Source organism: Vulpes lagopus, chromosome 3, assembly GCF_018345385.1.
Source record: "Vulpes lagopus strain Blue_001 chromosome 3, ASM1834538v1, whole genome shotgun sequence".
Taxonomy (NCBI): domain Eukaryota; kingdom Metazoa; phylum Chordata; class Mammalia; order Carnivora; family Canidae; genus Vulpes; species Vulpes lagopus.
In genome coordinates, this window is record NC_054826.1 from 148,029,843 (window position 1) to 148,055,505 (window position 25,663).

The 25,663-nt window shown below is 39.5% G+C and overlaps 1 protein-coding gene across 2 annotated transcripts in view; it reads right to left on the bottom strand.

The window, feature by feature from the left end:
* The window catches only part of LRRC8B (leucine rich repeat containing 8 VRAC subunit B), a 69,415-nt gene that overhangs the window by 35,160 nt on the left and 8,592 nt on the right, over window positions 1-25,663 (bottom strand). Inside the window, exon 1 of one of the 2 annotated variants that reach the window (XM_041749395.1) lies at window positions 4,134-4,211. The exons of the other annotated variant lie outside the window; for it this stretch is intronic. The gene's annotated coding sequence lies outside the window, so the exon portion shown is untranslated. Of the gene's footprint in view, window positions 1-4,133; window positions 4,212-25,663 lie in introns of those variants that run through there. 2 annotated transcript variants of the gene reach the window in all.

Below are 25,663 nucleotides of genomic sequence, written 5' to 3' on the forward strand. Positions count from 1 at the left end.
TCAATTCTGTCAATATAGAGTGATTGCTCCTCCTGCTGACATGCTGCTTTGTAAATATTCTAGAGTGACGTTAGGTAAATGCAAACTGCCCAATTCTTACTTATCTCCTGTTCCCCCCAACCCTGGGCCCATTGCTGATCACGTGAAGCCTCACTTCTCCATTCTCCCCACAAGCAAGAATTAGAGGCAGAGGCTGGTTTTCCATGGCTGCAGTGTGGAAAATGTGTACTTTGAGTCTGCGGCCTGTGTCCACAACCATCTTTATGGGCTGAAGCAAATCCACCCATCCAATCCAGGCCTCCAGTCCTTGCCTTTACAATATGGACAATCATTTAGGCTGCAAGGGTTGATACTGGTGATGAAATAAATATTGTGAAAGTACTCTGGAACCATGAAAGTAGCACATAAATATAAGGGTGAACTCTTACAAAGAATGCCAATTTTTTCTCTTTTTTTTGCCAGTAATTTTTTAAAAGGATACCTTTAGCCTTGGAACATTATCTTAAATCGAAACAAAACAACCCATGAGGTGAGCTTAATTTATTCCATTTTGGTTCCAAGGAAACAAAACAGCGAGTGTTACAAGGTCACTGACACTTCCTAACACTTAAGTCCCACTACAAAAGTCAAAAGGAATTTTTCCAAAAGGCCCAGGGGTCCAGGTAGAAATATGTAGCCCAAACACAGAATTGTACAGTGAGAAGAAGGTAACAACAGAAGTAGAAAATTCTTTTCCAAATCAACCTTGCAATAATGGGCTCATACTGGACCATTTATAATTCTGTCAATTGGAAAAAGAAAAGAAGAAGAGATAACACAACACCTACAACCTCTGGCTCACAGTACCAATGAAGTGCAGCCATGCCTATCTGCCCAGCCCAGAGAAGGCCTTTGAAAACATTCCAGTCAGCTGACACTGCTTATCTCTTCCCTGGAAGGTGTGGGAAGAGTGAAACATCCAGCAAGAGTATTAACAGAGAAACAGGTCAGTTTCGAAAGAGCAAGCTCTTATGACATCTATGTTTCATGTAAAAAGTCCACGCTCCTCTTGGTGTTAAACCGGTACTTCATGTTTGTAACTTGGGTATGGCTCCTGGTAGTCAAAATCACCGATTTTCATTTGCTCCTCTGCTGGAGCAGAAAAATGTCTGGTTTACATTTAGAGTAAACATGGTGAGATGTCCTTTTTTCTGACACCATATGGGTGCCCTACCATGCAGTCCTATTCTGACCCAACCTCGAGTTAGCGTGACACTGCATGAGTGTAAGGGCTCAGCCACACAAGACTCCCCCCCTTCAGATGCCAGTCATAAGTCTCAGGACCTAGACACCCCCCTCCTCCCGCGCCTTCTGTCTGACTTAGTTATCAATCTAAGGGTTCCCATGGATCCCATTAACGCCTGCCTTATGTTTGATAATTCACTTGAGTGACTCACAGAACTCAGGAAAAGACTTACAAACCGGCAGGTTATTACAAAGGATACAACCCAGGAATAGCCAAATGGAAGAGATGCCTAGGGCATGGTATTTGGGGGTAGTCTTGGTGGGGGCCCGGGATGTGGGTGTGGAGCTTCCCATGCCCAATCTGAACATGTCACTCTCCCAAGCACTCTCTATGTCTCCCCATAGACATAGGCATGGTCGATTAAATTACTGGCCATCGATAATTAAAAATCTCCAATCCTTCCCCCCTCCCCAGAGGTTGGGGATAGATGGAAAGTTCCAATTCTCTAGTTACATAGTTAGTAACTAGCCCCTAATTCTCTAGTTACATAGTTAGTGACTAGCCCCTAAACTCAAGGAAGCTCTCTCTGGGCTCAGCCTGAGTCACCTCATTAGCATAAATTCAGGTAAGGCGGAGAGGGGCTTGTTATGAGTAACAAAAGATGCTCCTAACAGGAAATTTCAAAGGTTTTTAAGCTCTGTGCCAGGAGCCCAGGGCAAAGACCACATGCACATTGTACCACTTGTAGTACAGCACTCCATAAGAACAGTCACAAAAGCCTTATTCTCATTCAAAATAGTTGCAATTGAAAGAGTACAAAGCAGTTGACTTAGAAGGTCAAACTCCCTTTCAAGGCCCAACCAGGAGAGTCAGAGAGTTGTTTAAGCCACTGGCTTTCTGAGTCAATGACTTACATTCTTCCTAAGGAAAGCCTGCCCTGACCACTCTGACCAAGCCCATCACAATGAGCTCTTTTAGTTTTCTATCCCTTGCTTTCACAGGGCTCATCACACACCTTCACACAATTGTTTAATTAAAAGTTTACTTCTCTCACATTATGACATCTGGTTTACATGTCTCATGCTGTGTCTCCCTGTGTCCCCATAGGCAAAAGCCGCTATTAAACATTAAGTGAATGGATAAAAGAATTAAGATTAGACCCCTTTGCTTGGAGCAAAGACTACAGCAACTTCCTACAATCACTACATCAGCATGTCTTCAATTCTCCAAATTCTGCTTGACATGTAAAGACTCTTGAATCATTTAGCAGATCCAAGCCCTAACAGCAAAGATGAAAGATTTAGCTCAGCAGTGGCATTAAGAATAATTTCAGTCCACTCAAGGCATACTGAAGTGAGGGAGTAAGGTCAGGCTTCCAAAAGAACCCACAAATAAGTAGTAGGAATTGGGTAGAATGTCCACACTGCAAAGGTGACAGAGAGTGTTTCTGCACACTGGGCTTGGCTTTGGGCTTCAGAACTCGGTAGGGTTCTGGAGCTTCATTTGGTGTTAGCAGAGGAGAGAAGCCATGTTCCCTCTGGGAATTTAAGAAATTTGATGGCTTCTCAGGAAACAGAAGTCACATTCCCCATCTGGAAGTTTAACACATGACTTCTAAATCAGGGTGGGGCTTTTCCTGGCTCAATGACAAATTCAGCTGCATAAGTAGCACAATCTCTGGGTTAGTGACCTAAGTTTCTCCTTTGTACACAGCAAATGAATCTACAGTTATTTCTTAGCAACCAAACTTGAAAGGCAGAGAGATTGTGCCAAGAAAGCTAATGGTGTGTTTTTTTTTTCCTAAGTCCTTTTTTCTTCCCCTTACCACACACAAGAAATAATATTTTTCCATTCATATTTGACAACACCATCTGTTTTTATTGTGGAAAGTCTTACCCACTCAAGGAAGGCGACAACATAGCTAATTGAACGGATGTAGAAATAAAGAGGACCCTATGTACCACCAACTTTGTCATGGCAAGAGATGTCATCATCTCTTGCATCCACTCTGACACTAGGTGTACTCGACAATCATGACCTCGCCTTTGCAAAGGTGCAAAGCATCATTCCAAATGTTGAAGGGAATAGAAGGGTGTGTCAACCTCAGACCAGATCCTCAAAAGGAACTTTTGCTTTAGTGAAATAAAGCATGAATACAAAAAAGCTCAAATGGATTACAGTTGCATCTTAGGGCAATATACAACAAAGGTATAACAGTTACTGCATAGGAGTTATGAGTGGGCCAAGAAAGATGCATAAGATTTATAAAGATGGGAGGTGAAGGGGTAAGAGGTTGAAGGGATGAGAATTAATAATAGGGCACATAGTATTTTATGTAGAGGAATGGAGGAACAAATCAAGAAGCTCAGAGGATGCCAAGGTAAATTTTAGAAGTTAGTGAAGAGACATATACAGATGGAGTGGAATTTCTGAGACAGAAATAATGGAGATAAGTAGATTAGGATCAAATAATAAAGAAAGTCTCAAATGTCAGGCTAAGAACTTCTCAAGGATAGCTCAGGTCTTATTAGTGCATAACAAGCACCTGAGAAATGACTGTTCCAGGATCACTTTATATCAGTTTAATTTCACTTTTAGAATTAATCACCAAATAATTTTTATGAGAGCGGAAAGTAATTTAGATTTGATCATATAACCAGTAGGAACCATTGATGGTATCGGAGCAGAGGAATGATGGAAAAAAATACATTTAAAAGCATATTAATGTGTATTAGGAAAATTAATTTGAAAGCATCAGGAAGACTTCATTGCAGAGAGTTGACAATAAGACCAGGAGGCCTACTTCTATTTTAAGGTATTATCATAAAATAAAACATAAATGGCTGTAAAAGTAAAATCTCAAGTAGAAAAACAGTTATGCTTAAAACAATTAAACTTGCAGGAGCACCTGGGGGGCTGGGTCGGTTAAGCATCCGACTCTTGATCTCAGCTCAGGTCTTGATCTCGAGGTTGAGTGTTCAAGCCCCACGTGGGCTCCATGCTGGGTGTCGAGCCTACTTAAAAAAAATTTAAATTTTCAGATTAGTCAGTCAAATGATGTATCTGGACAAAACAATTTGATTTTGAGTGAGCATACTTTTTTCCTGCTTCACTGATGTTTTTAAAAGAGAAATAGATTTGATCAGCTTTAAAAAAAAACAAAAACAAAACAAAACACTAGATGGTACCTGAATACTTTGGTGAAATTAGATGCTTTGGGGTAAAAATATCACTTTGAGAATTAATAGCCAAATACTTCATGCTATGCTATATAACACACAGAAACAGTCATTTTAAAAAAACACAAAAAATGGTGCCAGACAGACTAGTGGCCATGTGAAACACACCATAAGTAAGCCATCAGTTTAAGAATATGCTGGGCCCTTCTGGAAAAATCCTTAGGCAGTATGTCACTCACCATACAATCAAGCCTCTGCTTAAAATCAAGTTATAATTAACTCTAATTATGGGCCGACATTTCATTTGTTTCACAACTGGTGCCTAATCAAACAGTTCTGTAGACCACTTCACCACAAGGTAACTTAATTAACTTCCATGCCAAAGGTTTTTTTGGTTTTTGTTGTTGTTGTTTCTTAAGTTTTCTTTGGGCAACCGATTTCCCAGTTCAGGCGTCAGAAACCTTACTATAAAAATTACTACATGAACTAAATCAAAATCAAATCCAAATGCTTTCATCCATTACAAAACAATATTCTTCTTTCATAAACACTTTATTTAAATATTTCCCAGCAACAACAGGCTTGTGTGGACAAACCAGGAAGTGAAACCAAGTATGATCACATTGTGAAAGCCGAGTAAAATGAAAGAATACATTAGAATTAGCTGAGGCACTATTAAAATTTCATTTGAAAGTCCATTCCTTTGGAAACTTCAATTTAATTAAAGCAGCAATAAGAAGAATTTCAAAAGCATAAGTCTTCATTTTGTTGTTTGGCAATTTCCCCAATCTTCTATGCAAATATCTTGTCCTGCAGCCAGGCTGGATCATCTGAAATGTGAGCACTCGCCCAGCCCGCCTGGTGAGTGGAGAACACGGTTAAGCTAGCATTTTCCACGCCACTAAATCTATTCTGAAACAAAACAATCACAAATCCTTAATGATTTGCTTTGGAGAAATACACAATTTGCTTCTAAGGTAACAAGCAAATCCCACCTCTCCTAATTGTTTTGCTGTAGTTCCTATCATTCCCTTATCCTCCACAAATTGTGAATTCCCTGAAAACAGGAACTGTATTTTGCTGTTTGATTAGTTTGTTTTTCAACTGAGTACTAAGACTTGGTGATCCAGGCATAGTAAGAGTTACAACGATAGTGTTATCCAGTAAGAGTTGTCAGTTTAGATTTTCCCTCAAAGGTGGACACTAAGCAGAATCATAAACTCCTGCATTCCACTTCCATGCCTCTTGTGCCTAGGAAATTGCCTGTGGGAGAGGGGCTAGAAAATACCGATGCAAAAATGAGTTATTTGCTGATTGTTATTCCTTATGCTTATTAATTTAAATATGATTTAAATAAGTTTACTATTATAATGCAAATTTTATGGACATTTCTTAGTAATTGAAATAAATAAGGTAGTTCTTGGAAGTACCTATGGCTTTATCAAGTGTTTAGCACAAACACGTTGCAAATGTGACTATCAGCGCTACTCTGCAGACAAAACAGACACGCACTCCTGCTAAATGTGACAATGAGATTTAGGGGTGCCTGGGTGGCTCCATGGTTTAGTGCCTGCCTTCGGCCCAGGGCATGATCCTGGAGACCTGGAATCGAGTCCCACATCGGGCTCCCTGCATTGAGCCTGCTTCTCCCTCTGCCTGTGTCTCTGCCTCTCTCTCTCTCTCTCTCTCTCTGTGTCTCTCATGAATAAGTAAATAAATATCTTTTTAAAAAAAATGAAATTTAAAGGGAAAGAGAAATGTGAATAATTACGAGGAGTGATAGACAAATCCACTGACATACGTATGCATATAAACATACTGTGTGTTCACATGGATATGTAACAGTGGGAAAAGTATGTGGGTAAGTGAATTCAACAAACATTAGAAAGCCTATTCTGTGCAAGAATGGTTACTCTTAAGAAAATGAGGCAACTCTACTGTTGAGGTATAAAAAGGTTGCAGAGACTGCCTAGGAGTTGAATCCTAAGCTTACCCACAGACCCATGAAAGAAGTCAATACTGAAGCAAGCCTGTTCCCTAGATGGGCTCTTTCTCTCTTAGCACCTTTTCTTCCTGTTATTCTCTCACTCTCTGTATCAAATACTATTCTTTCCTATAGTGCCTGAAACTTTACACTTTTATACATTGGATTCTCTTGATAGGGGAAAATTTATTAAATGTTTACTATGGTGTGGGATGAATAAGACAAGAAGGAATAATAATCAGTAAATGAGAATTCATTTTATTTTTATATTTCGTCTTATATCTACCCTTAAAACACACATAAAAGTTAGGAAGATAGGAAATATACAGCAAGTGATTAGGCAACAGGAAAATATATTATCAACATCAAAATATATTCAACTATATAGTTGAAAAGAGATACATAGCATGACACTTTAAAGTTTATGGAGCATTTTCCCCCATAAGTAATTGAAATTGTTTGCTTGACTTTATGATAAGGATACCAGTTCAGAGAGGAAAAAACAAGCTGCCTAAGCCACGTTTTGTGAACAAAATCTTGATCCCATAGCTGACATCATCCATCATGTTCTTCCCACCATCCAAAGCTGTCCAGGCAAAAGAGGCCCGGAGTTAAGATCCATAGGCAGCAGGTCCTATTGAGGACAGAATAGTCGCTGTCAGAGGGTAATGATTTCACAAATACATGACATAGTGAGGACATCTAGGATTAAAGATTCCAGAATGAATGGGATGCCTGGGTGGCTCAGTGGTTGAGCATCTGATGCCTTTGGCTCAGGGCATGATTCCAGTCTGAGGATCGAGTCCCGCATCAGGCTCCCTGCCTATGTCTCTGCCTCTGTGTATCTCTCATGAATAAATAAATAAAACCTTAAAAAAAAAAAAGATTCCAGAATGAAGAGTATAGCTTGACTTGACTCACAAAAGAGAACCATGAGAGATTCTAAAACAGAATGCAAGTGATGTTTCAGGAAGACTAACCAGAGGGGGAGTGGGCACAGGAGATACAGGCAGCAAGAAAAGAGAGCAAGACAGAATAAAGACCAGGGGACCAGGTAGGATCCTACTATAGTAATTCAATAACTAGCAAAGATGTGAATAGGGGAGGGTCAGTGAAAATGACCAGGGAAGAAGGAATTTAAGTAGTATTATGAGGGAAAATCTGACAAATACTGGCTGCTGGGAGAGATGGGGAAAGGAAAGAGGAATCAACCGGGGCTGGTAAAGGACCTTATCATAAAGTGCTAGTTAAAGACCATGAGCAAGTCTGTGAATTTTGCTCTTTCACTTTAAATCAAAGATAATTTATTAACCTAATTAAGGTTTCATATAAGGGGTCTGGTATAGTTAAGTTTCGACTGAGTATAGCTCTCAAGAATGAAGCCAGTAGGAAAGCTGAGATGGGTGAAACAAAAGGACATTTAGAGTTAGATCATAAAGAAACATGGGCACCATGTCAGAGACTCAGTGAGGGGTTTTATGCAAGGGGGTGATGTCATCTGGTCAGTGTCAAATTTTAAGTGTAGAAATTTAGAATTTGCTGCTTTGGTGGTAGCATGGAGGATTCATTAGAAGGGGAAAATGTACAATGCAGGTAGGGAACCAGATCAATAGTCCAAGGGGTAAAACAAGGAAGATGGTTTAAACAAAGATGTGGCTAGATGGGAGGAGAAGAGGGGATAAAGGCAAACACTTATAACTCCCTCAAGCGGGTACTCTCCTAAATAGCTTATGGACATAGATTCTAGGATTACTCAGGTATTGATCAAGAGGACTTGGTGGCAGACTAGATGTTCCAGATGCTCAGGGCTCAAGGACAAGTGACCACCCTAGTCCGGGCCAATGGTCAATGGTTAAAAATTGGTGGAGGGTGCTAAGTGTGGTTTTTAAAATATTAAGTTTGCAATATCTGTGGGCCATCGAGATGGTGAGGTCTAGTAGGCTGCTGAAAATATAAACTGGAGCCCCCAGGGAGAGGAGGACATATAAATGAATTTTTAGCACATTTTTGGTACTGGCTCTGGCCAATACTGGGTTTATAACCTTGGTAACTTGGAAAAAAAATCATTTAAGATAAAAAACTTAATGTAATCTGGGTCCATCTCCCATAAAAAATTCATTTGTACCCTCCTTTCTAAATATTTCCATTTAAAAATGAGACTAATTTTTAATGAAGGCAATCAACTTGACTAATATATAAAGTCTGTGTTTTGTAATACACATACGCACATATACACACACACCCCAGCCTCTTTGCTTTGAATGGCTTCTACTTGTCTGTTCATTTGGAGGTAAACAGGATTGGAAGTAATCAAAGACACCTGACAGAAATCACCATTGCCTTCCTGATCATGAACTGCCAACTCTCTCACAAAATATGTAAGGGCATGTGTTTCATTTTACTTCAGTTTAAAAAAAAAAAAGTACTTCAACCTTCATTTGTGCTCTAAACTTGCTAATTATAAAAACAGTGAATATATTTGGCTTATCAGCAGAATTAATAGAAACATGAAGGAATTTCAGAGGTGGTGTGTTTTGTATCTTTAGAACTATCAATCTTCGTTAGCTTTGATAGAGTTGGAAAATGTATCCTTGGGGAATCTAATTCTGGAGAATATTTCCTGTTGTTTTCCTCTAATTTATCTCTGTTTAATGTACTATATAATTATTTAGTCTATTGTCTAGATCTACCCACTAGGCAGTAAGCTCCAAGAACACAGGGCTTTTACTTGTGGGGTGCACTGAGGTACGCCCAGCGCATAGCCCACATAATAGGGGCTCCAAAAAATATTGTATATGAACCAATTATAGTCCTGTGATTCTTACACTTCAAGAATTTAACATGTGTTTTTCATTAGCACTCAGGTCTCAATCTGCACTCTTAACTCTTGAACCATGATTTCAATTTGTAGACTGTGAAGAAATTCTTTCAGGACTTACACTGTGGTGGGACCCCACAGGACACTAAAGGTTAGAGGTGCAAAGGAGTTTTAACATGGGGAAAACTGCAGCTGGGTCTCAAAACCTTCCAGGTTCTCCCGTTGATTCCTCTGTCTGGCCTCTGTCTTAGGAGGATGAGTTATGGTTCTTGTTCTATGCATGCTACTCTCACTTCTGGTTTCCTGATCTCAATTTCTGTTTCAGTCTAGGCTTCCTTCTGGTATTCTGACGCAGGGTACCTGAGTTTGAGTTTGACATCTGTTGTTTTCATTGTTTGACACTTTGATTTTTTTTTCCCCTGTGGTTAAACCTAATGAACAGTCTAAGTCTGTATTTCTACACAGACTCACATAACTTAAAATTACAGAACAATACTCTAGACTACTTTCTCTTCAAGGTTCTTACAGTCCTTCCCTATCCTAACTATAAAACCTAATAATTTCCTCACCACACCATGTGATGGGATCATCACAGTGACCACTTGCTTTCCCTCACTCACCATCATTTTTTTTCTGGTCAACTGAATTTAGTTACAATGAATTCTGACACAAAGACAAGAAGAAGGTATTACCATAATCTAAGTTCCTATTAAGAATGAAATGAAAAGAACTTTAAACTTAGGGAAGAAGAGATTTAGTCTATGTAATTTACACTACACATTTTCCATTTGATGTCTAGATGTGTATGAGGAAACACACTGTGCTTGTGCACTCTTTGTGAAGTGCAATCAGTACACAACCCACGCTATGCTTCTGAAGTCACTGGATTGGGTCTAATTTAATTCATAGGCCAACAATTCTAAACACATCACTTGTACCAGCAAGGCAATGTTTAGAAAGGCTCTTGTCATCTGCACAGAAGACAATTCACTTGACAGCACTCCTTTCTTGAGCAATGACTCAAATCAGCTAGACTGAAAATAAATCTAAAGGGTACACAGCTGTCATGTAGTCTAAAGTAGCCCTCTGAGCAATAACTTGATTCATTTTCATCTATTTGTACAACTGGTTCTGCAAACAGGATTGCATTCCAACAAATGCATTTTCCCCCACTGTGAAGAGAGAGGTTTTCAGTGTCTTAGGGAGGGTTCTCCTGGATTCCTCTGTCCTCATGGATATGGGTAACCGCACATAGTGATTTCTTGATTTTATTTCATGAGAAGCAGCCATTTAAACTCAGTGATCTATATGAACAGTTACAAATAGGGATCTACATTTAGATGTATTATTAAAATAATACTTTATCAGGCAGCCTGGGTGGCTCAGTGGTTTAGCACCGCCTTTGACCCAGGGCGTGATCCTGGAGACCCAGGATTGAGTCAGTCCCACATCGGGCTCCCTGTATGGGGCCTGCTTCTTCTCCCTCTGCCTGTGTCTCTACCACTCTCTCTCTCTCTCTCTCTCTGTCCCTCATGAATAAATAAATGAAATTTTAAAAAAATGCTTAAAAAAAAAAAAGAAAATACTTTATCAATGGAATGTTGGCATCAAAGTTTGGGGGACTGACAGGTACCAGATTATCTGTTGGGTATAGGCAACTTATTTATTTTCACTGTAGCATTCCTTAATTATTGCTTTAAACTTTTTTATTATGGAAAATTTTAAACATACATATAAGTAAAAAAAAGGGTATAATGAAGCTCATGCGCCCATCACTCTGATACAACAATCAAAATACCCACACCCACTGGATTACTTGAAATAAATTCTAGATATCATATTCTATCTGTATTGTTTCAGAATATATCTCTAAAAGGTAAAGAGTCTTTAAAACCTGAATATAACCTAGATATTCAATAGATCAATTGAATAGTAGATATTCAATAAATCAGTGCCCGGCAGGGGAAGAAAAGGCCCTGATTTGTAGTCTTTGTCAATTTGCATGGCCTAACTATTCTCACCAGAGTCAATTTCAAGCTACTAACATGATGGCACTGAATGCAGGGTTGAGAACAAAGATACAGATGCTATTATATAGGACTTGAGCTCTGCAGATACATGAGACATAGTAATATTAGGAGCATGGATAATAGCAAATTATAGTAAAATGTTTAGGAAGTGATGAGCTTTGAGTATCATTTATTTTTATATTTCAAGTTTATATAATTTAATTGCTTAATGGCTGTATTTAACACGTGGCTTGCAAAGTTCCTGAAAACACAACAATCAGCTCTTGTCCACTCTAGCATGCCACTGAATCCCATCCAAATAATCATTCCTTAATATTACCAACTCTCCAAATTTCTGACATGTCTTTCCTCCTTTTCCCTAGCAGTAGAGAAACATTTTAAATGGGACAAAAGAAGGAGCTCTGCTTCAGAAAGCTATAGTAAAGCATAAGGCTTTCTTTTTTCCTTTTTTCAAAATGTTTTTTAAATTTATTTATTCATGAGAGATACACAGAGAGAGACAAAGGAAGAGACACAGGCAGAGGGAGAAGCAGGCTCCATGCAGGGAGCCCGATGTGGGACTCGATCCCGGGTCTCCAGGATCACGCACTGGGCTGAAGGCAGTGCTAAACCACTGAGCCACCCGGGCTGCCCCGCATCAAGGCTTTCTAAATGGTTCAGAGCCACCACGTATAACTCAGTCTTCTGTTAAAATCGGTCATCAGGAGATTAGAATCCACCACGCACACATATCTTCATATCACTGGAGAATCATAGTGATGATTATATTTCCATTTAACTGACCACTCTTAGACCCACGAGAAAGGAGGTCTGGAGAGGGGTAGCAGAAGGGAAAATAAGTCCCTTCCAGATAGACAACCTTCAGTTAATGAAATATTCTGCTAGGAAGATTCTCAAAATGTGAGATACTCTTCTGTGCCTAAGATGCCCCACCATGGAAACTCGGGTGCCTTCCAGAACTGAATATGCCAGATGAGATGTCGTAGGGCCTACTAAGACGTAAGTGGGTTGCGGCCATCCTTTCATCCTTGATGAAGATGGCAGATTGCACTGCAACTCCACCTTGACCTTGCAGTAAGTAACACTCAAGTCCAGTCAGTGAAGTCTAGTGTTTATTAGCACTCACCCAGACTCTACAGTGTATAGTCATGAACGCCCTCTCCCACCAAATCTGATCTCCAACTGTCTTTCCAACATCATTTCCCACTATGCCTTTGAATAAACCCTTCATTCCAGGTAGGCCAACCTGGTACCTTTCTGTACCATTTTTATATTTTAACCTTTTTACCAGGAAGATAATTCCTAATATATACAAAACTATAAATAATAGTATAAGGAAACCCCAATATCTCCTTCATCCAGCTTCAACAGTTATCAACTCCCATCACATGCTCAGGATTATTTTGAGCCACCCTGGATATATCATTTCATCCACATTTATCTCAGCATCACATGTATTCTTTCCTGCACAGCTCTGCTTAGATATTTTCTCTCCCTACCCACCCCCATCTTTCCAAATTCTATGTCATTCTGCAAAGCTCAGCTCAGGTCTCACCTCCTACGTCATTTCCACTGAACTTGTCACTTAGTCATGTCACATTGGGACGTCTCTCTTATTGCTTTTTTGTTGTTCCTTACCTCTTAAATTGTTCACTAACAATATCCCTAGCCTGGAAAGCATCTCTCACTACACATACAGAGTAATAACAAATGCTTAGAAGGGAAAGAACTTAAGAATACTACTTTGGTTTTATGAAGTGCATTAAATTCAATTGACTTTAAACATAATTTAAATACAATTTTACACAGTATATTGACCAGACTCCTTATATGAGAAATGTCTCATGGCACAGACCAGGGTTCACTGGCCCAGTATGACAGGCAGAAATAACACTGGACTGGAGTTAAAAGGCCTGGATTCTTGTCCCCACCCTTCTGTTTGTGTGTTATTTTGGGTCTGAGTAATTTCTCAGAGCCCACCCATAAAATAGGAATTAACAGCAGCCATGCTCCCTCTTTCCCTCACTGGACTGTCAGAATCAAACTCAATTACACATGTAAAAATAGCTTTGTAATTGTTAGGGCATGTTGTTGATATACATCGTTACCTATAAATGCAGAAATGCTTGGCTGTATGATTTGACAAATAAAACTATCGCCTTAGAATCTAATGTAGGAGGAAAATTTAAGCTCTCAACAGAGAAAATGGGAATATGATAGATAGTATAGAGATCAGGTGGGATTCAGAACCCACAAAATTAACCCTGTGAGCAATATAAGAGCATATCTTTCTGAGATTTCAAAAGCCACGACCTTGCAATTCAGACTAACTGAAGAAGCCCTAAAAAGAAATTGCATAGAAAGCAAAATATTTACAAAGAATCATGTTACATGAAATAATTAAATGGAAAGGCAAAATTCATCATCTGATTCCCTCCGAACAAAACTGCAGAATTATCTAACAAAGCTGTTGTAATTCCAAGTTTATGCTCTCTGAGGGCATTTTTAAAGCCGTTGGCCCCTCACTGCAGTCTGCTTTGCCAAAGGATAATCATTAATATCAAACTGCAACCATAACATATCACACCAAACACTAAATTACAATGGAATTGAGGTCTCTCCTTCTCCCAGCAGAAAAGAGGATAGATGACTTTATCAGGAAAACACTGTTCTACATACCACACTACAAGCTGCACCAGTGTCCGGAGAGAGACGTTCAGCCTAAGCCATCCTTTAGAATATTCATATTATAAGTTTTCTTGCAAGAAAATGAAAATTACAAGAGTTGGAGAAAAGCCTTACATTTTATAAAACTCTAAATAATCTTGGCCAACATAGAAAAAAAAAAAGAGTTTTTCAACTTTGGACATTAATGCAATTTAGCAATAGTCGGTGAAAACAACAGCTGCTATACCTGGTAAATCCAAATAAAATTATTAGGTTAAAACCACAGAAATACGCAGAGGATATTTCAAAATTCCCAGCACACTGACAACAAAGCAGTTGAGCAGAATCTCATTAGGAAAGGAAACATTTTGTTTAAGAAGTTTTTTTGTAAACTTCACCATGTGCCACATCTCTGAGGACTTCCCTGGAGAGGAAAAACACAAGAATCAAAAGGGTAAGCTAGAGAACAAGAATTTCCTTCCTCTCCTTCCTCTCCCCCTGCACACACCAGGTAACCCCTGTGTATCCTTACATCTTGCTCTCCATAAACACACGCTCACAGAGATTTTTCAAATCATGGTTATCATGGTTTGTCTATCAAAAATGAGATGATTAGAATAAACCTTCTCTCATATAGACTCTTTAAAATAAGGAAACTACCAGTCTTGATTCTGTTACCTTCATGTCCAACGGGAGGAAAAAAAAAAAAAAACCACAAAGGAATTCTAGAACTCCTAACAAATAAAAAGAATTTTTATAACACCTCAACTTGTGTGACTGAGTACTGTACCCATGATGTTCAATTTGCATGAAAGATTTTCCAAGGTTGGGATCCCTGGGTGGCGCAGCGGTTTAGCGCCTGTCTTTGGCCCAGGGCGCGATCCTGGAGACCTGGGATCGAATCCCACGTCGGGCTCCCAGTGCATGGAGCCTGCTTCTCCCTCCGCCTGTGTCTCTGCCTCTCTCTCTCTCTCTGTGTGACTATCATAAATAAATAAAAAATTAAAAATTAAAAAAAAAAAGATTTTCCAAGGTTAAAGCCTACCTATCCCCAAATATCCATTTAAAACATGAAACTATTGTTTTTTGGGGTTTCAGTTTTCTGTTTTACTTGTCTCTCTGCTAAGTAAGTCAAAATTGAATTTTGGACAACTTGAGGATTGAAAAAGTTCCAGGCTATAACAAAAACTCAAGAGACTTTTCTGATCTGGGGCTGGAACAGCTCTAATTTCTCCTTAATTTGTCTATAATGTGTCTATTTGATCAATAACTATACAAGCCTAATTTGTCAACATTAAGCAATTTGACTGTACTTTAAAAATGACCAGGGAGAAAGTCCATTTAAGCCTAGTTAACTGAAATGACAAATTACAAATTATCCAAAGAATCAAGTAGAACTTGCCCTACGAGTTCCTTCCAGGTAAATAAGACAAAACAAGCTCCGTGTGGGAATGCTTAGGCCCCAGGCAGCTGATGTGAGGCTGAAGTAGTTGAAAACGAGCAGTTCATTATGAGAATCACAGAAGCTGGTGCTCATCACAAGGTAACCATACCTTAAATATTCTTCTAAACCCTTTATGTCAGTTAACTTATTTAATGCTTCCAACAACTCCAGGAGGGTCATCTTTACAGATGAAGCAACTGAAGCAGTTGTGTGATTTACCTAAGCCTGAACAACTAGTAAACTCGTAATAGTAGAACTAGCACGAATGGGAATAATTCCCTTTTTTTTTTTTTTTTTAAGATTTTATTTATTTATTCATGAGAGACACGGAGAGGGAGAGGCAGAGACACAGGCAGAAGGAGAAGCAGGCTCCACACAGGGAACCCAATGTGAGACTCGATCCCAGGAACCCAGGATCATGACGTGAGCCGAAGGCAGATGCCCAACCGCTGAGCCACCCAGGCGCCCCAGGAATGATCTCCCAAGAGATCTTTGAGAAGAATAAAGAGTAGCTTATCTCCATGGAACCAACAAAAGATGAAATGTGCATTTGTCCATGCCCTCCTTCATTCAGTAAAAAGTGCAGCAGAAGTCTGAGCAAGATGACTGAGCAGAGTGAACTGAATTCTTCCTACCAACTACCTTAACTTTAGCCAAGCTACGCAATCTATCAGGATGCCAGCTTTTTAATCAAAGAAACAGAAATAATACTAGCTAGCCTGCTTTCTACCTTCCCATTGATGATACCATCAAAAGCAACGGAAACTCCCTTTGCCTAGGAGGGATCAGAGAACAGTCACCCACAAAGGAGTAAACTCTTCACAAATACAAGCTCTGTTCACTTCTGGCTACAAAATATAGCCAATGTGCCCACAGTTTTCAGGCCTTCTGGAAGACAAGGAGCTGTCCTGCATGGAGTGATTACCTGGTGTCAGCAGACCTCTCCTGTGCACAGAGTCATTATTCTTCCCACAGAACAAATATTACTTCTCCCAACAAGTCTCTTCTCATTTCCAGTCACAGGATATCCATGCTAAGAAGCTGTCTTAGTCCATTCGGGCTGCTATAACAAACTACCATAGATGGGGATGCTTCATCAACAAACATTAATTTCTCATACTTTCAGAGGCCGAAAAGTCCAATATCAAGATGCCAGAAGATTTGGTGTCTGGTAAGAACTCACTTCTTGGTTCATAGACAAATCTCTTCTCTACCATGTTCTCACATAGGAGGAGGGGCAAGGCAGCTCTCTGGATTCTCTTTTATAAGAGCTCCACCCTCATGGCTTCATCAATTCCTAAAGTCTCCACTTCCTAATATCCTCACCTTGGAGGTTAGGTTTCAACATATGAATTAAGGGAGGGAGGCAAGCAGTCTATAGCAGAAGCTATGATTTTTAAAGTTGTGCCAATATATGTTCAATAATACTCTGAAATTTGAGGCTTTTGGGGAACCCAATAAGTAATCAGGAGAGTATTCTATTCCTTCTATGAAAAACAATTGAAAAGTTAGGAGTAATACAGACCAGTAAAACTTTGGTGAGCATAGTTTGTATTAAGTAATTGCCATAGGATCCTTGTGATGAAAGGAAATGGGACAATTTAATCTTATGACTTCTTTCTCAAATTTCTTTCATATTAGTCTCCTCTTTTCCAACCCCACTGCTCTACTTGGTCTCCCAAGATAATCTTTTTTATCTCCAACACTCTCCAACACATCCTCTATACTTTCATTATGTCCCCAAACAAATCTGATGTCACCTTTGGTTTTAAAACCTTTTTTTTAAAAAAGATTTTATTTATTTATTCATAGACACAGAGAGAGAGGGGCAGAGACACAGACAGAGGGAGAAGCAGGCTCCACGCAGGGAGCCCAATGTGGGACTCGATCCCAGGTCTCCAGGATCACACCCCAGGCTGCAGGCGGCGCCAAACTGCTGCGCCACCGGGGCTGCCGTGGTTTTAAAACCTTCCTTGTGGCTCCTCCTGATTAACCTGTGTGCTGCTTATATGGTTAAAAATGCATTTCCAAAGGCCCAAAGAATAATCCAGTCAAGAAATGGACAGAAGACATGAACAGACTTTTCTTCAAAGAAGACATACAAACAGCCAACAGACATATGGAAAAATGCTCAACATTACTTAGCATCAGGGTAAACCACAATGAGATATCACCTCACGCCAGTCAGAATGGTTAAAATTAACAAGCCAGGAAATGATGATTGTTGGGGAGGATGTGGAGAAAGGAGAATTCTCTTACATTGCTGGTGAAAATGCAAACTGGTGCAGCCACTCTGGAAAACAGTGTGGAGGTTCCTCAAAAAGTTAAAAATAGAGACACCCTATGACCTAGCAATCACACTACTTGGGGTATTTGGGGTATTTATCCCAAAGATACAAATGTAGTGATCTGAAGGGGCACCTGCACCCCAATGTTTATAGCAGCAATGTCCACAAAAGCCAAACTATGGAAAGAGCCCAGATGGCCACTGACAGACATGGATAAAGATGTGGTATATACATACAATGGAATACTACTCAGTCGTCAAAAAAGAGAAAAGAAATCTTGCCATTTGCAAAGATGTAGGTGGAACTAGAGGGTATTATGCTAAGTCAACCAGGGAAAGAAAATCATCATATGATTTCACTCCCATGTGGAATTTAAGAAACAAAATAGAGGAGCATAGAGTAAGGGAGGGAAAAATAAAATCAGACAAAATCAGAGAGGGAGACAAACCATAAGAGACTCTTAACCGTAGGAACAAACTGTGGGTTGCTGGAGGCAAGGGAGGTAGGGGGCGGTGGGATAACTGGGTGATGGGCATTAAGGATGGCATGTGATGCAATGAGCACTGGGTGTGGGTTTATTTGTGTGTGTGTGTGTCTGTGTGTGTGTGTGTGTTTCAGATTTTATTTATTTATTCATGAGAAAAACACTGGGAGAGGAGGCAGAAACACAGGCAGAGAGAGAAGCAGGCTCCCTGTGGGGAACCCAATACAGGGCTCGATCCCAGGACCCCAGATCACACCCTGAGCTCAAGGCAGACACTAAACCACTGAGCCACCCTGGTTCCCCCAGCACTGGGTGTTACATACAACTGATGAATCACTGAACTCTACCTCTAAAGCTAATAATACACTATATGCTAATTAAGTGAATTAAAATGAAATAAAATATAATAAATGCATCTCCAAGCCCACTCCAGGTGGAGGCTAAGCCAGCATCAGCACTGTGTCTCCCAACTCCCACTCCAGGGATGTCTTCATTCATTCCACAAAGGGGGAAAGCTGCCTTTGTAGAGAGGGGTACACTGTGTAAGTATACAAGAAAGTCATAGAGTATGGGGTTGACCTAAGCATATTTTCACACCAGTGTGTAAGCCATTACAGCAGATAACAAACAGGCAAAATACAGGTTTATCGGGTAAAAAGAAAGGAACCACATGGCCAAAGAAATAATAAGCTACAGCTAGAAGGAACTTCAGGCTCTCATGCCATAGTGCAATGGGGACATGGAACATTCAACTTCCTTAGCTCCAAAACTTTGCTCATACACAAGGACTTTATATCTAAAACACTATGCTAAATTATTTTACCCTGTACATGCTCTTTAAGAGTCCCTCCAATGCCTGGGTGACTCAGTTAGGTGTCCAACTTCAGCTCAGATCAACATCTCAGGGTCCTAGGATCAAGCCCTGTGTCCGCTCAGCAGGGACCCTGTTTATGCTCTCGCTCAGCTCCTCTCCTGTCCGGGTTCTCTCTCTAATAAATAAAATCTTAAAAAAAAAAAAAAGTTCTCTCTCCCTTGCCCTCTGCCTCTCCTTCCACCCTCACTTGCATACAGGCACTCTCTCTCTCTCTCTCTCTCAAAAAAAAAAAATAATATAATAAATGTCTGGAAGTTGGAGTAACTGGAACACTGTATTTAATCTTTGGGTAATTTAGGAGCACTCAAGAATATGATTCGTGAAGATAGAATATATGAAAAACAAGGCATGTGGAAGGTTAAAAAATACCTACGGGAGGGCACCAGGCTGGCACAGTCAGTAGGGCACATGCCTCTTGATCTCAGCGATGTAACTTCAAGCCCCACATTAGGTGTAAAGACTGCTTTATAAAATGTAAAAAAATACCTACCTATCGGCACCTTCTACCAGATGTTATGGAAGACACCAATTCCTACCATATATAGGAAACATTTCATTGTAATCCTAAGCAAGCATACAGTAAGCACACATTAGTAATTTAACCACTTAAACAAATTCAATGAATGGGAGCTAACACTACAAGCTGTTAGTCATCAAGATTTTTTTAAAAAAGAATTTAAGTACCTTGAAAGGAAGAAAAACCTAAACTAGCATATCTGCTCTATTGAAAGATTCAGTCAAATAATGCAAAATCAAGCAATAGGATTAGGAACTGGTAAACCTTAAAACCAGTCCAAGATTCCCGCTCATGGAATATGCTTTGGCAGGAATATTGGTCTTTTGTGGTGGGTTGACTCCGAGGCACTACTTTCTGTACTATATCCTCTCTGCAGGCTCCCATTTCTCTTCCTTCACCTTCATAACTCATGGGTAGAGAAAGGTCTGGTGAAGTGCAGAACAATGGGAATAGTGAAGCCAAAATCAGCTTGTAACCCCAGGTACTCCCCCAAGTTGGGCTGGTCCAGTTCTGCCACCAATAAAGATCAAGCCATGCCTGAAAAACCTAGATCCCTTTTTAGCACTGTAAACCATGTAGGAGATGCGCATTACATCTGCTTTGTTCTCTATTTCTATGGTGCCCATCACCATAGTAACAAGGCACACAGATGGAAAAGTAGGCTAGAAATACCCAAAAATGGGGGTGGGGATGGGGAATATGGGGGAAAGGGCCTTTCACTGATTAAGAGAGAAAAGGCTAAAGTTTCTTCTATCAGAGCTGTCAGTACACTAATGGGCAAGCTACTGAAAAAGTGGGTTTTGTCTTTAAGTAGGCCACAGTAGGAAGCAGCCTAAAAGTTCAATAAATATCATTATTTACAGAAGGTAGACTTGCTAGATTTCTGAGGTTTTAAAGCCAAACATATTTTGTTAGAAAATCTTGTATGCAAATAGAAATTTTTACAACAGCTTGCAATTTGGGAAATCAGGTACTCATCTCACAGTATGGATGATTACTATTACGATTTTTTGGTTACTTTGTAGTACTGAAAGTTGAGACATATGTTAAGAAAGTGTGGCTGAGAATATAAGTTGATACAAAGGATATTTTTCTGAAAGTGACACATTCATCTTCCAAGTTTTTGTATAAAATGTCCCAAAAGGAAATCACTGTGTAGTGAGTGGGGGGTGACTGTTGTTTCATCTTAGGGAGGCACTGCCCCTGTTGAAACTGGGACAAGGCCATTCCCATGTGCAGCCCCTCTGCTCTCCCTAGGTCCAGAGATCTTCAAAGGCACAATCAGGCCCTCTATGCTCTTTAAAGTCATGATGGGCTCAAGTTTCATCTGTAAGAAATCTTCCCAAGATCTTTTTCTTCTCTTTCCTTTTTGCTGCCAGCCCGTGTCTTCCTTTCTAGAGTATTTGGAATACCTGCGATTTATTTACATTATTACTTGTCAGGAAATAGGAAAAGGATCCTTACTAGCCACATAAATTACTTGTTTTACTACCATAGGCTTTTTACGACACAGGTTTTACTCTACGTATATAAAAATGATGTATATACAAAAAAAAAAAAGGCAGGAGATGCTTCATAGACTACAGTTGTTTGAGAGAGTTTTTTTAAACATATTTAAAAATTTTTTAAATTTATTTACTTAAGAGAGACACAGAGAGAGAGGCAGACAGAGAAGAGACACAGGCAGAGGGAGAAGCGGGCTCCATGCAGAGAGCCCAATGTGGGACTCGATCCCAGGACTCTGGGATCATGCCCTGGGCCAAAGGCAGATGCTCAACTGCTGAGCCACCCAGGCATCCCTGTTTGAGAGAGTTTAACACTCTAGCAACTATGCCTGGGTGGCTCAAGTCAATTAAGTGTCCGATTCTTGATTTCAGCTCAGGTCATGATCTCAGGCTCATGACACACAGCCCCATGTTTGGCTCAGCACTGGGCATGGATTCTCTCTCCCTCAGCATCTTCCTCTCCCCCCTTCCCTCTCTCAAAAACAAAACAAAACAAAACAAAACCACTCTAGAAACTTACAGATTTTAGTGGAAAAAGCAACAGACAACTTTGTGGGAATCTTTACACAGCCACTAACTAGTTATGACTCTGCGGACAATTTTTACTTTGCCTTTCTCAACCTTAATGTCTTATTAGTAAAAAGTAAGGACTGAATTAGACCAGGGATGCGAACCTGAGGATCTCAAGGCATGTTAAAATGCTATGCATATGAGTGTATGCGTATTATTCTGAGAAACTCTCAAGGATATCTATGACAAAGTTAAAAATCAACAGATACTCTGTAAGGTCTCTTCCACATGACACTAGGATACCATGACTTCAATCAACTTACCCAAATAAGGCCAAGGCTTTGAACTCAGACTCAGGTGAGCATAATACTCAGGTCCTTTCAAGTCCCCACCTCAAGGATGCTGTCCCTGACCACCTACCTAAACCCCATACCAACCACCTTCTAGCCCTTTATACTGCTTTATTTTTCTTCATAGCATATAGCACACGACATTTTATCTTGCACTTGCTTATTATCTATATTCCCCTCCTCTAGGATGTATGCTCCATGCAAAAGGGTTTTTTTTCTCTTTTCACTGTTGGATTTATTCCCAGTGCCTGGCACAATGCCTAGCACACATTAAGTGCTCAAAAACCCCAAATTTTAATTTTTTAAAAGCTACAAAATAAAGCATGGGAGAACAAAAAACTCAAATGCATTCTTTTTTTTTTTTTTTTAAGGGTCGGGGGGCCTGCTAACAGCGTGCAATTTACTAAGCATGTTGCAAGCATATCTATTTTGCTTAATCCTTACGGGAAGTTTTCCAATCCTTAGCGCCTTTTATAACACATCTGGGAAAAGGAGCCAAGCAATATACGGTAGAAAAAGCTGCTTCATCAGTTATCAGATCTGCCGCTAACTTGTTGGGTTTGCTTAGACAAGCCATGTCCCTTTACAAACTCCATTTCCACGTTTATATCATGCAAATATATTTGCCCCACCTACTGCAGGTCATCAGGAGAATAAATGCTTTAGTATGTTAAAAGTAATCTACAAAAAAAAAAAAAAGTAACCTACAAAGATAAGTAATGTGGTGGGGCTTCCCGTAAAGTGCTTCAGGAGAGATTTGCCATAAGCTTTTGGAGGGAGGTACAACAGCAGGTAACACCTGTAGAGTTCACTCATACAAGGCCAGAGCATCCAGGAACTGGGAGGACCCCAGTAAAGCCTCTTTATTCAACAGGATGACAGCCAGGCTCAACTCTTCTCCCTTCAGGATGCATTACTCTGTAAAGAAAAGAAAGTCCCAAATCTAGCCTGGGACCAAACATTTTTGCATACTTTAATTCACAACCTCCTCCTGGGAAGAAATTAGCATTATTTTTTTTTGAAAGATCTTATTTATTTGAGCGAGAGCATGAAGTGGGGGTGAAGGAGGGCGAAGCAGACTCCCAGCTGAGCAGGGAGCTGGATGCTTCCAGGAACCCTAGAAATTATCATTTTTGATAAATCTCTGAAAAACACTCTTTTTCTCTCCAGTAGGATTGAGACTTATTCTTAGAAATCAGTCACCTAGGGCGGGCCCAGATGGCTCAGTGGTTTAGCACGGCCCAGGGAGTGATCCTGAAGACCAGGGATTGAGTCCCACGTTGAGCTCCCTGCATGGAGCCTGCTTCTCCCTCTGCCTGTGTCTCTGCCTCTCTCTCTCTCTCTCTCTGTATGTGTGTGTATCTCAAGAATAAATAAATAAAATCTAAGAAAGAAAGAAAGAAAGAAAGAAAGAAAGAAAGAAAGAAAGAAAGAAAGAAAGAAATCAGTCACCTACTGACCCAGTGCACTATCAGTCAAATAAGGGAATAGGGGTCTGGTGATCTTTACCAATGTTGTTGTTTTTTTGTTTTTGTTTGTTTTGTTTTTTGTTTTGTTTTGTTTTGTTTTGTTTTTTGCAATGTTCTATTTTCTAGTCTAACAACGAGTATAAAAAGTTATGTATAATTTCTAACTGTTCTGGGAGTTTGTGTGTTTTTAAAGTGGATGATGGTGATTAAATCACTTTGATATCAAATTAGCTTACATTGGTTATATATAAAGAAGTCAATGTGCTCTAACCACTCTCTTTCCCTAGTGAATGTTCCTGTCCCCCTCCCCGCCCCCCTCACCCACTGCAAGAGGAAATCTTTAAATTGGCCTGTTAGGGTTGATAGCTTTCCCTTAGAGTTGATAGCTAATTTGACTGAAAAGTTTTCTGTAGCAGCCAAATCAGTTGATCTTCAAACAGGGTCTGGTGTTTGGGGGTCATTTTTTGGAGAGAAGGGTACTTTGGTAGAATCTATCTAGATCACCAATTAATCTTTGTCTAAAAGTGCCTGCTTCAAAACACCAGATGTCCTCTTGATTCTTTCTAGCCAGCTCCTTTTTCCTTTTTCACCATTTATCTTTTCCCACATTCTGAAAGAAAGGCAAATATTTCACTTTTCAGGAGTCTGCTTACAGTGAGTGCATTGCCTTGGGATATAAAACTCTCCAAGCCCCAAGCAGAGGGCCATTTTGAAATACCTGTAAAAGTTACAGATGCAATGAAAGTGAATGACTTTCATGACTAAGAAACAAATCTTTCTGGAGTCAGGGGAAAGTTTCCAATTTTTTTGCTTCAAATGCTAGAGCAAGACCTAATCAATAGACAATAGAAAACTGAAAAGAACAGAAAAGAAAAACTGAAAATCATTTTTGTGATCAATCACTAGCTAACTTTTGGCATGTAACTAGGAGTTTAAAAAATAGAGTAGGGGCACCTGGGTGACTCAATTAGTTTAACATCCGACTTTTGATTTTGGCTCAGGTTATGATCTCAGGGTCGTGAGATGGAGCCCTGTGTCCAGCTCCATGCTAGGTGCGGAGCTTCCTTAAGATTCTCTCTTTTCCTCTGCCCTTCCCCTCCTCTAAAAAAGAAACAGTAAAATTATACTACCTTCTTCCCTACATACTTATTTATGTAGCAAGATTTCTTAAATACTACATTAAAAAAGAAACACTTGATTTGATAATAAAGGCTACCTTACTCTACCAATAAGTAATATTTATGTATAAACTATTTGTAAGCCCCAAGCATCTCACTGAGAGATAATTTGCCTGCAAAAGCGTACCTATATCTAAAAATGATTCATCAAAATTTTAATATACTTGTTGTTCTGATCAATTGTTTACTAGTAAAAATCATGACAACTAAAAAAAAAAAAAAAAAAAAATCATGACAACTTAATCCAAAAGAAATTTTATTTAACAGGGCCTTATTGTCACAAGAAGTTTTAAAAAAGATATACAGTACTCATAAATGTGTGTGTCTCTTAAGAGTTTGAAAAGGTAATCAATGAAAGATTTTCAAACATAAGAATGTTACACTGGGATTAAGTTTTATAGGAAAAGAGAAATGAAATGAGTTCCATAAATGAAACAACTATGTAAAATTCCTGACTTCTGGAAAAGCTTGTTCATATGTTTTTTATTCATATGTTTTTTTAGATGATGTTATAGTAGACATGAAATCACTTTGGTATTTAATTTAGCTTCCATTGGGTACATTACAAAGAGTTTTTTAAGGAAATCACTATAGTATCAAATGTCATCTTTCACAACTATTTAAATCATAATTAAAAACTTTAGTTATTAACTTATATTTATTTATTTTGAAATGTTTTATTTATTTGAGACACACAGAGAGAGCACAAGCAGGGGAGGGGCAGAGGGAGGGAGACACGCAGACTCCTCACTGAGTGGGGAGCCCCACATGGGGCTTGATCCAGGACCCTAAGATCATGACCTGAGTCCAGGTCAGATGCTTAACCAACTGAGCCACCCAGGTACCCCTAGATATTAACTTTTAAAATGTATGAGGAGAGCACATAGTTTTTCAAAATCCTTTTAGAGATCTAGAAGAAAAACATTCAGAGATATTACTCTAAACTACCTCTAAGCCAAGAGCTTGTACTGACTTAAGAAGTTTTTACTTCTAATAAACAAAACCAAGACTATTTCAGAAAAGTGCAAAATCTGTCGGAAGCATCCCCTGCAAGTTACCAAATCCATAACTCAACACAGTAAATATTCAGTAAACACCAGCTCATTGACAAAATATTTTGGCCATTCAACTGATATTTATT